We start from the raw sequence: 15,755 nt of genomic DNA on the forward strand, positions 1-15,755 counted from the left end.
CCCTGATCTGCCTTTCCAAAATGCAGCACCTCACATTTATCTAAATTAAGCTCCATCTCCCATTCCTTGGCCCATTGTCCCATCTGATCAAGGTTCTATTGTACTCTGTGGTAACCTTCTTCACTGTCCATTACACCACCAATATTGGTGTCATTTGCAAACTTACTAGCCATACTTCCTATGTTTACATCCAAATCATTTATATAAATGAAGAAAAGCAGTAGATCAGCACCGATCCTTGTAGCACACCCGTGGTCACAGGCCTTAGCCTGAAAAACACTCCTCCACCACCACCCTCTGTTTTCTACATTCAAGCCAGTTCTGTATCCAAATGGCTAGTTCTCACTGCATTCCATGAGATCTAATCTTGCTGACCACTCTAAAATGTGGAATGTCTTCCTGCAGTCTATATAGATCATGTCTACTACTCTACCTTCATCAATCCTCTTCATTACTTCTTCAAAAGACTCATCAAATTAGTGAGACACAATGTCCCATGTGCAAAGCCATGTTGACTACACCTAATCAATCCTCGCCTTTCCAAATACGTGTAAATCCTAACCCTCAGGCTCCCTCCAACAATATGCCCACCATGGATGTTAGGCTCACCGGTCCACAGTTCCCTGGTATTTCCTTGCAACCTTTCTTAAATACTGGCACCACGTTAGCCAACCTCCAGACTTCCGGCACCTCACCTATGACTATTGATGATACAAAAGTATCTCAGCAAGGGGCCCAGCAATCACTTCCCTAACTACCCACAGAATTCTAGGGTGCAACTGATCAGGTCCTGCAGATTTATTCACCTTTATGCATTTCAAGACATCCAGCACCTCCTCTTCTGTAATATTTTTCAGATTGTAGCTATTTATTTCCCCAAGTTTTCTAGTTTCCACATCATTCACCACAGTAAATAATGATGCAAAATAGTTGTTTAGTATCTCCCTCATCTCCTGCATTTCCACATATAGACAGCCTTGTTGATCTTTAAGGGGCCCTATTCGCTCCCTTGGTAGTCTTTTGTTCTTAATGAATTTGTGGAATCCCTTTAGATTCTCCTTAACCATATTTGCCAAAGCTATCTCATTTCCCCTTTTCATCTTCCTAATTTCCCTCTTAAGTATACTCCTACTGCTTTCTACTTTTCTAGAGATTCACCCGATCCCTGCTGTCTATTCCTGACATATGTTTCCTTCGTTTTCTTGACCAAAATCTTAATTTCTCTCGTAATCCAGTATTCCCTGCACCTACAAGCCTTACCCTTCACTCCAACAGGAACATACTGTCTCTGGACTCCCACTATCTCATTTTTGAAGGCTTCCCATTTTCGAGCCATCCCTTTACCTGCAAATATCCACCCCAATCAACTTTTGAAAGTTCTTGCCTAATTCAGTAAAAATTGGCCTTCCTTCAATTCAGAACTTTAACTTTTAGATCTGGTCTATCCTTTTCCTTCACTATTTTAAAGCTAATAGAATTATGATCACTGGCCCCAAAGCGCTCAGCCACTGACACCTTAGTATCACATTCTGAGTGAAAATATTTCTCCTTAAATGAGTCCTAACAGATCTACCCTGTTTCCTTAGACTGTAACCCAAGCCTCTGGACTCCCTGGTCATCAGGAATTCCTTCCTGTATTTACCCTGTTTTGTCCTGTTAGAACTTTGTAGGGTTTTTCTTTTTATCTGAGGTTCATTCTTCTAAGCTCCAGAGAATAATGTCCAAGTTGATCTAATCTCTCTTCATACATCAGTGTCACCATCTCAGGAAAAGTTTAGTAAACCTTTTGTTGCACTCCCTCTATAGCCAGAACATCCATCCTCAGATGAGGAGAACAAAACTGCACACAACACTCCAGCGGTCGTCTCATCAAGGTCCGGTCTATTTGCAGGAACACATCTCTGCTCTTTTACTTGAATCCTTGCACTATGAAAGCCAACATACCATTTGCCTTCTTCACTGCACCCGTATGCTTAGATTAGATTACTTACAGTGTGGAAACAGGCCCTTCAGCCTAACAAGTCCACACCGACCCACCATCCACCCAGACCCATTCCCCTAATACTACAGGCAATTTAGCATGGCCAATTCACCTAACCTGCACATTTTTGGATTGTGGGAGGAAACCAGAGTAAACCCACGCAGACACAGGGAGAATGTGCAAACTCCACACAGAGAGTCACCTGAGGGGGGAATTGAACCCAGGTCTCTGGCGCTGTGAGGTAGCAGTGCTAACCACTGTGCTACCGTGCCGCCCGATATCTCCAGTTATCTTTCAGTGACTGATGAACAATGACACCTAAGTCTCACTGCACCTCCCCCTTTCCCAATGTAAGATAAAAATTAGATTATTAGATTCAGATAATAATCTACCTTTCTGTTTTTGCTCTCAACATGGTTAATCTCATTTTTATCTACATTATACTTCATCCAGAATGCATTTGGCCACTCACTCAGCTTGTGAGTGGCCAAATCACACTGAAGCATCTCTGCATCCTCCTCACAACTCACCATCCCACCCAGGTTTGTGTCATCTGAAAACCCAGAGATATTGCATTTAGTTATCTCATTGGAATCATCAATATATATTATGAAGAACTTGGGTCCAAGCACTGATCCTTGTGCCAAACTCATCTGGTTTGTTTCTTGTAGTGGGAGTGGGATCTGGAAACTGCATCAAAAACTTGTTAGCATCATAAGCTGTCACCCTTGGCCAAGGTGTTTTATTTAAAATGTTGCTGCTTCTTGTGCTACTGAGACTAGCAAAGTGGAGGCTTTCTCTCGAGATGCATATCCATATCCAATCTCCTTTTCAGTATTGACATTGTCCCTTTGCCCTCCTGACAGCTCCTTGGAGTGAGTCAGGAGCTTCATGTCAGGCATACCCTCTCTCATGCTTTGCCTGGCATTGGTTCATACTTATTAGACACATCCTTATACACAAAGTAGTATCAAGAGACCGAAGTTCATTCATCTACACATGGATACAGATTGAGATGCTAGCTTTTACTGGCAAAAAGAATGTTGTTTGTGGCATCTGAGAAGTTAAGGGTCCCGACTGAATAATGCTTTGGTTTTATCACAGAGTTCAGGAAGTTGAAAGACAAAGAGAAATATGTCATGTCTGAGAGAGAGAGAGAGAGATGCCTCTGTGATGTTCTGACTGAAACTACATTTATGGTTGTTCTATGCAATTCTTTGGTGAATAGTTATCAGATTTATAGTTCTCTTCATTGGGATGAAAAGTCAGTGATCTGATTGCGCGTGAACTAGTGCTACAACTACAACAGTGTTATAGCCCCTTTTATGTTTTAAATGTGAACCCTAGTGGATATGTGAGATCTAATCCTATTGGGGTTCAAGTAGTGATACATTAATAGCTCTCGTTGAGGCACATTCAATGCAAATGAGGGTACCTAGTACCTAATTTTTGGTGATAGTTGTCTGCAGTGATAAACGTACAATGCTGCATGCTACTATAGGTGGGAGCTCGCACTGAACAGCCAGTCACACTTATGTTGGCAAAGCACTGCAGATCATTCATCCTTTGGTGATATTGGAAAGCAGTTCTCTTGATCTCTCAGCAACCTCAGTTCAAAATGCTTTTGTCGGTCTGAATGGCATTGAGTTGTCATCTTATGGGGACAACCCATCTTTTTCTTTCCCCAAGAGAACATAGAAAGAGCTATTGTTGAAATGGAGAGCTTCTTTCTGTCTGCTTTCTGAAATCTCTGGATGTCTCGGAGATATTATAATTTAGTAGGGTCTGCCAGGGCTGCCTGTGACCAAATGAAACTAGAAAACCAGTGAAGATTATGCTAACCAAGACATAATTTGGTAAGAACTTGACTATTTATATAAATGGGGAACAAGGGGCCCTTGTGGTAATTTCCGTCCCTCTGGAACAGGAGACCTGGGTGGAAGTCTAGCTTGATTCAGTGGTATATAATAATATCTCTGAACAGGTTGATTAGAAAATAGAAAATATCAATTAATAAGAACAGGTCATTTATGGGGTTGGGCTTTTGTGATCCACAAATTTAAATAAAACTTTGGCTATTGAAAGTAAATGCTGGCACCCTATCAAACCAACATTTTATCACCGATGTTTAACAGAAAGAAACCAACAAAGTTTGAGTGACTTGCAGACAGTGAAATGCTGTCATATGCCAAGAGGTTGGAACCCAGGATATCCTGCCTGTCTACCACATTATACATGTGCATGCATAAGCATCGAGCTGAGAAGAAAATTATCGTGTGAGACCACCAGCCTCGTTCTCAAGCCCAACATACCTCCTACCTTCTTGCCTGACACCACACTTAGTCTTCAGAAAATAAGATTCAGTCGTGAGTAGTGCTCACTCTTATGGATATTAATCCATTCAGACCCATACAAAACAATTCTTTTTACTTCCACACCATGGATACAGATGCCTATCTGAGAAGCCTCCCTGATTGGGTACATCAGCCATAACCCTTCTCTTCGCCCATAGCCATCTTTGCCTGAGCTTTGCTTTCCCAACAAGAGGCCTCAGCCCTCTGTGATTCTTCACTTCAGATTCACCACCCTCAACCCCCACACATGCACACCCCTGCACCACAAGGGATCTGCATTCACACTATCCTCGAACATTGACTATTCCTATCCTCCTTCCATGGAAAACAGACTGGAACATAGATTCCACGACCCCAGTGTTGCTCTATGATTGAGCTTTCCCAATACTGCACCATCCTCCAAAAATGCTCTCCTCCCCCAAGTTGGCTGAAATTTACCTTGTGCTGTTGCCTTGACCAATTGATTTCTTTCTCTCTCCTTCTGTCTTTGCAATCTTTCCCCATTTCACTCAGTTAACTTAAAAGGGAAGAGCCATATGCGAAATTCCTAACTTCAGAACATGAATCTTGAATTCTCAGTAAGAAGAACGACACATTTCAATAATTGGTTATCTCAGTATCTGAATTGAAATTATAACTAGAATTTCTATTTTCTGAACAATACCTTCAATACTACAATAATATTATTCCAGTAAACCTGGAAAAATAGGCAATTAAAGTTCAATAGTTGAACTAGATATTGTGACACTGACACAATTTTGATGTTGGACAAAATCAATAAGGTTTTGCTGATTTTTCATCAGAACAAATTTATAGCAATATTGGGCAGTTTGACTTATTTTAACCTCCAATCTTTATTCACATTATATTATTGCAATAAAATGTTATCAAGTTTTTTTTTAAAAGGTTCAATGTGAGAGAGACATACTCCTATTCCTTTTCCAAATCTATTTCATTAATAAGCATTATTGATAATGTAAAGGGATTTGTGACAGTGCAGAGTGTAGAATTACAGGAAAGAATGAACAAAGCTTACAATTGACTTCCAATTAATTCATTTCTTGCTTAAATAAGACTTATACTTGAACATGGAACAAGAATATCTGACTGAGATGTGTTAGTAATGCAAAATAACAAGATAATATTGTCCAGATACAACAACCATATGAATGGTACACGGTTTCTCTACAAAACAAATCATATAAAAATGTAGGAGAAAATGAGGACTGCAGATGCCAAAAAGTGTAGTGCTGGAAAAGCATGGCAGGTCAGGCAGCATCTGAGGAGCAGGAGAATCGACATGTATATTTTATTATTCATTTGTGGGACATGGGTGTCACTAGCACAGCCAGCATTTATTGCCCATTCCCAGTTACTTTTATGAAGGTGTGGTGAGCTGCCTTTCTGAACCACTGCACTCCTTGTGCTGAAAGTAAAACCACAACACTGTTAGGAACAAGATTTCAGGAATTTGATCCGAAACAGTGAAGGAACAATAATATATTTCCAAGTCAGGATGGTGAGTGGCTTGGAGGGGAACTTGCAGATGGTGGTGTTCCCATGTATCTATTGCCCTGTCCTTCTAGATAGATGTGGTCATGCGTTTGGAAGGCATTGTCTAATGATCTTTGATGAATTTCTGTCGTGCATCTTGTAGATAATACACATTGCAGCTACTGAGCATTGGTGGTGAAGTAGCTGATTGTGGATATTTTGCCAATCAAGCAGGCTGTTTTGTCTTGGTTGGTGTCCAGCCTCTTGAACATTATTGGAGCTGTACTCATCTGGGCAATTAGGGAGTAGTCTATCATGCACCTGATTTATTTCTTGTAGATAGTGGACAGACTTCAAGGAGTCAGCAGGTGACCTGCTCATTGCAGTATTTCTAGCCTCTGACTTGCTCTTGAAGTCAATGCACTTAAACAGTCATAGAGATGTACAGCATGGAAACAGACCCTTCAGTCCAACTCATCCGTGCTAACCAGTTTTCCTAAACTGATTTAGTCCCATTTGCCAGCAATTAGCCCATTTCCCTCCAAACCCTTCTTATTCATATACCCATTCAGATGCCTTTTAAATATTGCAATTGTACCAGCCTCCACCACTTCCTCTGGCAATTCATTCATACACGAACGACCTTCTGCTTGAAAAAAGTACATCTTAAGTCCCTTTTAAATATTTCCCCTCACACCTTAAACCCATGCCCTCTAGTTCTGGACTACCCCACGCTAGGAAAAAGACTTTGGCTATTTACCCTATCCATGCCCCTCATGACTTTATAAACTTCTACAAAAACCTCCTTAGCCTCTGACACTGCAGGGAAAACAGTCCCAGCCTATTCAGCCTCTCCCTATAGCTCAAACCCTCCAAACGTGGCAACATCCTTGTAAATCTTTTCAGAACTCTTTCATGTTTAACAATGACATTCCTATAACAGGGGAACCAAAATTGAATGTAGCCTTCCAAAAGTGGTCTCACCAATAGTTTCTGTTCAATGGTAATCCAAAGGAATGTTGATATTCAGGGTTCAGTGATCGTTCCATTAGAACTAGGAGCAGGAGCAGACCATCTGGCCCTTCGAGCCTGCTCTGTCATTCAATAAGATCATGGCTGATCTTTTCATGGCCTCAGCTCCACTTACCTGTCCTCTCAAGATAACCCTTAATTCCTTTAGTTCAAAAAATTATCTATCCAAGCTTTAAAACCATTTACTGAAGAAGCCTCAACTACTTCACTGGGCAGGGAATTCCATGGACTCACAACCCTCTGGGTGAAAAGTTCACTCTCAATTCAGTCCTAAATCTGCTCCCCCTAATTTTGAGGCTATACCTTCTTGTCCTAGCTTCACCTGCCAGTGGAAACATCCTCCTTCTATCTTATCTAATCCTTTTATAATTTTACGTTTCTTTAAGATCTCCTCTCATTCTTCTAAATTCCAATGAATATAATCCCAATCTACTCAGTTTCTCCTCATAAGCCAACCCCCTCAACTCTGGAATCAGCCTAGTGAACCTCCTCTGCACCCCTTCGTCTGCCAGTACATCTTTTCTCAAGTAAGGAGATCAAAACTGCACACAGCACTCCAGTTGTGGCCTCACCTTGTACAGCTGCAACATAACCTCCCTACTTGTAAACTCAATCCCTTTAGCAATGAAGGACAAAATTCCATTTGCCCTCTTAATTCCTGTTGGACATGCAGACCAAACATCCAGGTCCCTCTGCACAGCAGCATGCTGCAATTACTTACCATTCAACTAATAGCCATTTTTATGGTTATTCCTACCAAAATGGCTGACTTCATATTTATTAACATTGTACTCCATCCCCCAGACCTTTGCCCACTCACTTAAACTATATCCCTCTGCAAAGTTTCATAGTTCTCTGCATGCTTTGCTCTACCACCCATCTTAGTGTCATCCACAAACCCTGACACACTACATGCAGTCCCCAACTCCAAATCATCTCTGTAAATTGTGAACAATTGTGGTCCCAACACTGATTCATGTGGCACACCAGTAGGCACTTGCTATATCTCCCACCATCTCTTTTAATATCCTAGGATGCATTCCTCGGGGCCAGGAGACTTGTCTGTCCTTAGCTTCTTTAGCTTGCCCAACAGTACCTCTTTTGTGATAATAATTGTTTCCAGGTCCTTGCCTACCTTCGTCTCTTTGTCAATTACTGGCATGTTATTCGTGCCCTCCACTACAAAGTCCCACACATAATATTTATTCAATGCCTTGGCCATTTCATCATTCCTGAAGAAGGGCTAATGCCCGAAACATCGATTCTTCTGTTCCCTAGATGCTGCCTGACCTGCTGCGTTTTTCCAGCAACACATTTCCATTTCATCATATCTCATGACTAAATGCCCCTTATCATCCTCCAAAGGACCAATGTTTTCTTTAGCCACTCTTTTTCATTTTATATGCTTATAGAAACTTTTGCTATCTGTCTTTATATTCTGAGCTAGTTTTTTTTCTCATGTTCGATCTTACTTTTCTTTACAGCATTTTTTGTGGCTTTCTGTTGACATTTAAAGCTTTTCCAATCTTCTAGTTTCCTGCTGATCTTGTCCATTTTGTATGCCTTCTCTTTCAATTTGACAGGCTCCCTTATTTCTTTAGACACCCATGGCAGATTAACTGTTTTCTTGCAATCTTTCTTGTTCACTGGTATATACTTTTGCTGAGCACTTTGAAAAATTGCTTTGAAAGTTGTCCACTTTTTGTCAACTTCCCACCATAAGATGTTTTCTTCCAGTCTGCTTTAGCTAACTCCTCCCTTATCCAATTGTAGTCTCTCTAGTTTAAGCACAGGACCCTGGTATTGGATTTTATCTTCACACTTTCCATCTGTACTCTAAATTCAACCATACTGAGACCAACAGGATCCTTAACAATGACATTATTAATTAATCTTGTCTCATTACACAGGACCAGATCTAGGATAGCTTGCTCCCTCATCAGTTCTATTACATACTGCTCAAGAAAACTATCGCAGATACATTCAATGAACTCCGCCTCAAGTCTACCCTGACCAACCTAATTCAACCAATCAACATGTAGATTAAAATCCCCCATGATAATTGCTGTACAATTTTTACAGGCATTAGTTACTTCTTTGTTTCTTGCCCGCCCCAATGTGATATTGTTTTTTGGTTCCGTATAGACTACATCTATCAGTGACTTTTTCTTCCTAGAATTTCTAATTTCCATGCAAATGGATTCAACCCTATTCTTCATAGAACCTATTTCATTCTCTCACCATTGCCCTGACATTGCCTTTAAATATCAGAGCTACACCACCTCCCTTACTTCCATGTCTGTCCTTCCCAAATAGTCTGATACCCCTGAATATCTCAATCCCAGTCATGACCATCCTGCAACCAATGGCTACTAAACTATATTCATTTGTGAGGATTTGTGCTATTAACTTGTGCTATCTACCTTGTTACAAAAGCTATGAGCATTCAGGTAAAGTGCCCTTATGCTAGGTTTTGTATACTCTTTATGAATTCCAGCATCTCCAATAATAATATCTCCTGAATTATCCTACTTTTTACATCTTTCATAGTCTGCCAAGTAGTTCAACCCTCTAGCACATATGCTAATCTGCTGCTTTCCTTTTTATTGACCATCATACTTCCTGTCATTTACCCCATCGGCTCACTGGTTTAAAGTCCTAGTGACCACCCTTTTCTCTAGAACACTAGTTCCAGATCGGTTCAGGTGGAAACTGTCCCACCGGTACAGATCCCTCCTGTTCCAAAACTGATGCCAATAACCCATGAAATGGAACCCCCTCTTTCCCACACCACTCCATTAGCCACGTGTTTACTTCTCTAATTTTTCTATCCCAAAGCCAATTTGCACATGGCTTGGATAATAATCGGAGATTATAACCCTTGAGGACCTGTTCCATAATTTCGTACCTAGTGCTTGATAATCCCCAAACAGGTCCTCCTTCCTAGCTTTGTTCGTGTTGTTTGACCCAATGTGGACCACAACAACTGGATCCTCTCCCTCTCTCTTCAATATCCCTTTAGGCCAGTCAGAGATGTCCTGTACACAGGCACTCGGCAAGCAACACACCATGAGGGACTCCTGATCTGGCTAGAATTGCCTGTAACTACCACTTGTCTTTTTGCCCGTGCCTCTTGAGTGGACTCCTGCACTGTTGAGCCGTGGTAAGCTGGCTCACATCCCTGCAATCCTTTTCCTCATCCACAGAGGGAGCAAGTACCTGACACCTGTTGGACAAGGTCAAGAGCTGAGTGTCCGCCATACCTGAGCTCAGGATGCCCCTCGCTGCCTCACTTGCAGTCACACCCAGCTGTTTCTGATCTCTGATGGAATTTGAATTACTTAATCTACCAGATGAGACAACCTCCTGCAACAAATAATCCAGGTAACTCTCCCCCTCCCAGATGTGCCGCATTATTTGAAGCTCAGATTCCAGATCATCAATTTTGAGCCGGAGTTCCTCCAGCAAACAACACTCACTGTCGATATGGTCCCTGCTATTCATAATGGGATCAGCCAGCTCCCACATCACCTAGAGCCAAGCAGATCAACTACACAGACATATCTACTTAGTTACTTTTCTAATTTATTTAACTTATGAGATAATTAATTTTGTAATATTTTTCTGCTGCGTTCCTCAAACATAGTGCAGATTTTCAAATATCGAATCGGGTCAAAACTTCTTTGTGATGTCAGTCCAGAAATTTTCGCAACAAGAAACTCCATGCTTTATACTCTATCACTGAGCTCAGTGAGTTTTATACTCACTCCCCAAGCTCAGTGAGTTTTATACTCACTCCCCGAGATCAGTGAGTATTATACTTACTCTCCGAGTCCAGTGAGTTTTATACTCAATCCCCGAGCTCAGTGAGTTTTATACTCAATCCCCGAGCTCAGTGAGTTTTATACTCAAACCCCGAGCTCAGTGAGTTTTATACTCACTCTCCGAGCTCCGTGAGTTTTATACTCAATTCCCGAGCTCAGTGAGTTTTATACTCAATTCCCGAGCTCAGTGAGTTTTATACTCAATTCCCGAGCTCCGTGAGTTTTATACTCAATCCCCGAGCTCCGTGAGTTTTATACTCAATTCCCCGAGCTCCGTGAGTTTTATACTCAATCCCCGAGCTCAGTGAGTTTTATACTCAATCCCCGAGCTCAGTGAGTTTTATACTCACTCTCCGAGCTCCGTGAGTTTTATACTCAATCCCCGAGCTCCGTGAGTTTTATACTCAATTCCCGAGCTCAGTGAGTTTTATACTCACTCCCTGTGCTCAGTGAGTTTTAAACTCACTCCCCGAGCCCTGTCAGTTGAATACTCGCTCGCAGAGCTCAGTGAGGTTTATAATCCCTCCCCGTGCTCAGTGAGTTTTATACTCCCTGCCGGAGCTCAGTGAGTTTTATACTCCCTGCCGGAACTCAGTGAGTTTTATACTCACTCCCTGAGCTCAGTCAGTTTTGTAATCACTCCCCGTGCTCGGAGTTAAATTCTCACTCACCGAGCTCAGTGAGTTTTATTCTCACTCTCCGAGCTCAGTGAGGTTTACACTCACACCCCGAGCTCAGTGGGTTTTATCCTCACTCCCCGGGATCAGTGAGTTTTATTCTCACTCCCCAAGCTCAGTGTGTTAGATACTCACTCACCTTGCTCAGTGAGTTTTATACTCACTCCCCGAGCTCAGTGAGTTTAATGTTCACTCCCCCAGCTCAGTGAGTTTTATACTCCCTCCCCAAACTCAGTGAGTTCTATATTCACTCTCCGAGCTCAGTGAGTTTTACGCTCTCACCCCGAGCTAGGGTGGTGTATACTCACACCCAGAGCTCAGTGAGTTTTATACTCTCTCCCCAGGCTCAGTTAGTATTATCCTAACTCCCCAAGCTCAGTGAGTTTTACACTCACTCCCCGAGCTCAGTGAGTTTTGTAATCACTCCCCGTGCTCAGAGAGTTTTATACTCACTCACTGAGCTCAGTGCATTAGATACTCACTCCCTGTGCTCAGTGAGTTTTATACTCACTCACTGAGCTCAGTGAGTTTTATGTTCACTCCACGAGCTGAGTGTGTTTTATACTCACTCCCCGAGCTCAGTATGTTTTATACTCACTCCCCAAACTCAGTGAGTTCTATATTCACTCCACGATCTCAGTGAGTTTTACACTCTCGACCCGAGCTCAGGGAGGTGTATACTCACACCCAGAGCTCAGTGAGTTTTATACTCTCTCCCCAGCCTCAGTTAGTATTATCCTAAACTCCCCGAGCTCAGTGAGTTTTATACTCACTCCCCAAACTCAGTGAGTTCTATATTCACTCCCCGAGCTCAGTGAGTTTTACGCTCACGCCCTGAGCTCAGGGAGGTTTATACTCACACCCAGAGCTCAGCCAGTTTTATACTCTCTCCCCAGGCTCAGTGAGTATTATCCTCACTCCCCGAGCTCAGTTAGTTATAGACTAACACCCCGAGCTCAGTGAGTTTTATCCTCACTCCCCGAGCTCAGTGAGTTTTATCCTCACTCCCCGAGCTCCTTGAGTTTTATACTCACTCCCAGAGCTCAGTGAGTTTTATATGCACTTCCCGAGCTCAGTTAGTTTAATACTTACTCCCCGTTCTCAGTGAGTTTTATACTCACACCCTGGGCTCAGTGAGTTTTATACTCTCTCCCCAAGCTCAGTGAGTTTTAAACTCATTCCCCGAGATCAGTGAGTATTATACTCACTCCCCAAGCCCATTCAGTTTAATACTCACTCCCCGAGCTCAGCGAGTTTTATACTCACTCTCCGAGCTCAGTGAGTTTTATACTCACTCCCCGAGCTCAGCGAGTTTTATACTCACTTTCCAAGCTCAGTGAGTTTTATACTCACTCCCCGAGCTCAGTGAGTTTTCAATTCACTCCCCGAGCCCAGTCAGTTGAATACTCACTCGCAGAGCTCAGTGTGGTTTATAATCCCTCCCTGTGCTCAGTGAGTTTTATACTCACTCCCTGAGCTCAGTCAGTTTTGTAATCACTCCCCGTGCTCTGAATTTTATTCTCACTCCCCGAGCTTAGTGAGTTTCATACTCACTCCCCGAGGTCAGTGCGTTTTATACTTACTCCTCGAGCTCAGTGAGTTTCATACTCACTCCCGGGGCTCAGTGAGTTTTATACTCACTCCCTGAGCTCAATGAGGTTTATACTCACTCCCGGGGCTCAGTGAGTTTCATACTCACTCCCCGAGCTCAGTGAGTTTCATACTCACTCCCGGGGCTCAGTGAGTTTTATACTCACTCCCTGAGCTCAGTGAGGTTTATACTCACTCCCGGGGCTCAGTGAGTTTTATACTCACTCCCGGGGCTCAGTGAGTTTTATACTCACTCCCTGAGCTCAGTGAGGTTTATACTCACTCCCGGGGCTCAGTGAGTTTCATACTCACTCCCGGGGCTCAGTGAGTTTTATACTCACTCCCTGAGCTCAGTGAGGTTTATACTCACTCCCGGGGCTCAGTGAGTTTCATACTCACTCCCCGAGCTCAGTGAGTTTCATACTCACTCCCGGGGCTCAGTGAGTTTTATACTCACTCCCTGAGCTCAGTGAGGTTTATACTCACTCCCTGAGCTCAGTGAGGTTTATACTCACTCCCGGGGCTCAGTGAGGTTCATACTCACTCCCTGAGCTCAGTGAGGTTCATACTCACTCCCTGAGCTCAGTGAGGTTTATACTCACTCCCAGGGCTCAGTGAGGTTTATACTCACTCCCTGAGCTCAGTGAGGTTTATACGCACTCCCGGGGCTCAGTGAGGTTTATACTCACTCCCGGGGCTCACTGAGTTTTATACTCACTCCCGGGGCTCAGTGAGGTTTATACTCACTCTGTGCTATTGCTGCTCCACCTTTCAAGCACACAGCCCAGACTGGCCATTAAATGTCATGGGCTGGTGATTCGGTTGTTTTATATGACATAAGTGTTCTGTCTTGTTCAGTGTAAGAATGGCCAGCATCCTACATTAGTTTCTTGTTCTGCATAATTATCTCTCCTTCCACATTTTAACATGGGTCGAATGGCAATATTGTGAGATGGCTTGGCTGGTCCCTTCTGTCCTCAGCATGTCAAAGCAGAGTATTCTACCTCATAATGTTACACAGCTTAGTGTACAATTTGCAATGTTACCATGTCTTTTATGAATATATTGACAGTATTTATTTTAGACTGATTAAATAATTACATACATTGTATTAGATTAAAGAGTTGTTGTCTGTTTGCCGCACGTTAGTTTTCTTCAGCATAAATTCACTCACAAAGCCTTCTGAAAGCAATTAGTCATAGAGTCATAGAGATGTACAGCATGGAAACAGACCCTCCAACCCATCTATGCCGACCTGATATCTTAACCCAATCTAGACCCACCTGCCAGCACCCGGCCCATATCCCTCCAAACCCTCCCTATTCATATAGCCATCCAAATGCCTCTTAAATTTGCAATTGTACCAGCCTCCACCACTTCCTCTCACAGGTCATTCCATACCCATACTACCCTCTGGGTGAAAATGTTGCCCCTTAGATCTCTTTTATATCTTTCCATTCTCACCCTAAACCTATGCCCTCTAGTTCTGGACTCCCCGACCCCAGGGAAAAGACTTTGCCTATTTACCCTATCCATGTTCCTCATAATTTTGTAAACCTCTATAAGGTCACCCCTCAGCCTCCGATGCTCCAGGGAAAACAGCACCAGCCTGTTCAGCATCTCCCTATAGCTCAAATCCTCCAACCCTGGCAATATCCTTGTAAATCTTTTCTGAACCCTTTCAAGTTTCACAATATTCTAACAGTGGCCTAACCAATCGCCTGTACACCCGTAACATGACTTCCCAACTCCTGTACTCAATACTCTGACCAATAAAAGAAAGCATACTAAACGCCTTCTTCACTATCCTATCTACCTGCGACTCCACTTTCAAGGAGCATTGAACCATCACTCCAAGGTCTCTTTGTTCAGCAACACTCCCTAGTTCTTAACTTTAGACTGCCCTCAGGTATTGGTTTGATTTATGTTTGCTGAGCTTGTGTTACTGAAGGCAGGCAAGAATTGCTCTTGATTTACAGTACATAGATGTTGGAATAGAATAGTTCATGTCACAATTAGAAATGTATAATTAGAAATTAAAATAGATCACTTAATAAATTTTAAGTAAGTGCATTCTTATTGTGCTTTCTTTCAGTAAAATCCATTTTCCGATTTGTTGGTGAAGGATGTTTCTAACTTTTGAGGGAAGATATCACCTGTTGTGATATATTGCTTTTTCACATTTAATTTGTCATACAATCTGTGACTCCTGTAAATATTAGACTGTCTCAAAGTGGAATTCTATTTGCAATAATTTAACAAGCTGGAGTCCTTTTTTACAAGATCAGCAAGTTAAAGATTTCCTTCCCTGGCAGCAATTTTTATCCCCCATCCCTTTTCATTTATAGCTTTCTCTTTCAAAGTGTTTGTTGTTGTAATTCTCCATGAAGCTGTCTCCATTCAAGTCACTGTTAAAACCAAGGTCAGCCTCATCATTTGATTTGAGCAAAATGAAGATCATCAAATTCAAAGGAGAGACTTATGAATGTTTTGGTGTTTTAACATGTATAGAATGGAGAAAGTTAGTAAAATGCTTTTAGTTGTTAGCTGAATAAAATAATGTGTGGCCCACCAGGCAGCACAGTGCATCCTGCAATGTTTGCTGAGGGGAACTTGGATATGCCTAAAATGCTCATTTTCTCATAAACCTGTTAAACGAAGTGAAGTGGTACAGCAGGGATTCAGGCCATATCTCTATCTTTTCTTTGATATATTGCCCAACAACAGACAGTGACACAGACTTTCTGATTAGGATTGGACACTTTCCAAGCCAGATTAGACATAAAAGATAAATACTAACATT

The sequence above is a fragment of the Chiloscyllium plagiosum genome, chromosome 7 (genome assembly GCF_004010195.1).
Source record: "Chiloscyllium plagiosum isolate BGI_BamShark_2017 chromosome 7, ASM401019v2, whole genome shotgun sequence".
NCBI lineage: Eukaryota > Metazoa > Chordata > Chondrichthyes > Orectolobiformes > Hemiscylliidae > Chiloscyllium > Chiloscyllium plagiosum.